This window comes from Colobus angolensis, unplaced genomic scaffold, assembly GCF_000951035.1.
Source record: "Colobus angolensis palliatus isolate OR3802 unplaced genomic scaffold, Cang.pa_1.0 Scaffold103, whole genome shotgun sequence".
Lineage (NCBI taxonomy): Eukaryota > Metazoa > Chordata > Mammalia > Primates > Cercopithecidae > Colobus > Colobus angolensis.
Window position 1 is genome coordinate 630,477 of NW_012111253.1, and position 2,439 is coordinate 632,915.

Here is a 2,439-nt window from a genome sequence, read left to right on the forward strand (position 1 = left end):
CTGAGGCACTAGAATTGCTTGAGCCTGGGATGTGGATCCAGGTTGCAGTGACTGACCCAAGATCACACCACTGTACTCCAGCCTGGGCAACAGAGTGAGACTCTGCCTCAAAAAAAAAAAAAAAAAAAAAGACATGTCAAAAAGTTAACAACAAACTAAACTCTACCGATTGTACCCATTCAGCTTATTGTCAGCATTTATATTAACTTTTCTTTTTTTGTGAAGCCTAGTATTTCTATCAGCTTCATATTTATCACTCTCACCAATTACCTTAAGAAATAATTACTTTTGTATTGAAGTCAACCACTGAAATTCATGCTAAATATGGACTACTTAATAAGATGCCATATGTTATATACATGCTTAGAACCCCATTTATCAAGTTTATTTCTTTGCAATACAGATATCGAATACATCTAATAATGGTGTGTGGATGCAAAAAAGATAGATTGCTCTTATTTCTAAAACCAAAGATATGGCGGAAACGAACAAAATCATGGTTAGAGAGTGGGGAATTTAAAATTATCAAGTTTTGAATTGCAGCAATTCTCGAATTTTTTTTCTTTACCTTTTTCTAAAGATTTTCTCTCATGCTACTTCCTGACTGACATCTACTGGGCCAAAATGGAAATGCACACGATAATGAAGTCAGGCACAAGGCCAGGAAGTAAGCTTTCCCAAGATGATGATGATGATGATGATTTAATTAATTAATCAAATCATTTTTTGAGACAGAGTCTCCCTCTGTCCCCCAGGCTGGAGTGCAATGGTGCGATCTCGGTTCACTGCAACCTCTAGCTCCCGGGTTCAATCGATTCTCCTGCCTCAGCCCCCTGAGTAGCTGGGATTACAGGGGGATGCCACCTTGCCTGGCAATTTTTGTATTTTTAATAGAGACGGGGTTTCGCCATCTTGGCCAGGCTGATTTCGAACTCCTGAGCTCAGGCAATCCTCTTGCCTCAGCCTCCCAATGTGCTGGGATTACAGGCTTGAGCCACCATGCCAGACCCCAAGATTATTTAAAAGCACTCACAAGTGAATGTGAATCTTCGGGTTGGCTTCCCACCTCTCCCCACCAGCCTAAGGTATCAGGAGCTTTCTGCCTTTTTCACTCCCTCGCATAAAAACCGCACTTTAAAAAACCATAAGATCCGCCAGAAGCGGTGGCTCACGTCTGTAATCCCAGCACTTTGGGAGGCAAGGCGGGCAGATCACTTGAGGCCAGGAATCCAAGACCATCCTGGGCAACATAGCAAAACCCTGTCTCTACAAAGAATACAAAAATTAGCCTGGGCCAGGTGTGGTGGCTCACACCTGTAATCCCAGCACTTTGGGAGGCCAAGGCGGGTGGATCATTTGAGGTCATGAGTCTGAGACCAGCCTGGCCAACATGGCGAAACCCCTCTATTAATAATACAAAAATTAGCTGGGCATGGTGGCACCCGCCTGTAATCCCAGCTACTCGTGAGGCTGAGGCAGGAGAACCGCTTGAACCCGGGAGGCAGAGGTTGCAGTGAGCTGAGATCGCGCCACACTGCACCCTAGCCTGGGCGACAGGGTGAGGCTCCGTCTCAAAGAAAGCAAAACAAAACAAAACAAAAAAAGCCGGACATGGTGGTGGACGCCTGTAATCCCAACTACTCGGGAGGCTGAGGCAGGAGACTCTCTTGAACCTGGGAGGCAGAAGTTGCAGTGAACCGAGATCACGCCACTGCACGCCAGCCTGGGCGACAGAAGAGCAAGACTCTGTCTTAAAACAGACAAAAAAAAGTTACACCGCAGAGAAAGCGAGGTGCACTTATTTTCCCTTATTGTTTAGCCCATATGACTTCTAGCTGATGTTTTTTCTCCTGACAGCTTTGGATTCATTTTAATTGTCTGAAATCCCACCAGCATCTCTGAGGCCTTGGCACCTTTTAGTCTCAGGTTAAGTGGACGGTGGGTCTGGGGTTTTGTCTCTACAGAGCCACATCGGTGGTGCCTCACAGATGTGTTTTCCTGAGATTCCTGAGCTGCCATACTTCTTTGGTCCCACAGGACCTTTTCTTCCCCTCAGCCCTCAAAAACACCCTCTCACCTGCCTACAGCCTCTCACGGCTCTTACCTGAGGTAAATCGCCTCCTGTGAGGTCTTCCTGGGGTAAAATTCGCGCCCACTGGACACGTGACCTCTGAGCCTGGACTCTGTGCTTCCATTGGCCAGAACAGGCCCCGCCCCTGGCCCGCCCCTTGGGCTGCAGACACTTCCGTCCGCGAGTGGGCCCAGCCTAGGGAGCTGAGGCTTGTGGAGTGCGAGGCTGCAACCTGGGCAGCGCCGAGGTCCTCGGGAGTGAGCAGAACCCTCGTATCACTGGGTGGAGTGTGACGGTGGAGAAGTCGGCGTGAGGTCAGAAAGAGCTGGGTGTGAAGGGTTGGGAAGACCACTCTTTGGGAGTGACGG

General features: G+C 48.2%; 1 protein-coding gene across 1 annotated transcript in view; it reads right to left on the bottom strand.

Annotated features, from left to right (window-relative positions):
• Window positions 1–2,141, bottom strand: part of LOC105511568 (chromosome unknown open reading frame, human C9orf84) — a 105,099-nt gene extending 102,958 nt beyond the window's left edge. Inside the window, exon 1 of the mRNA XM_011941735.1 lies at window positions 2,105–2,141. The gene's annotated coding sequence lies outside the window, so the exon portion shown is untranslated. The remainder of the gene's footprint in view (window positions 1–2,104) is intronic.
• Window positions 2,142–2,439: the final 298 nt, after the last annotated feature.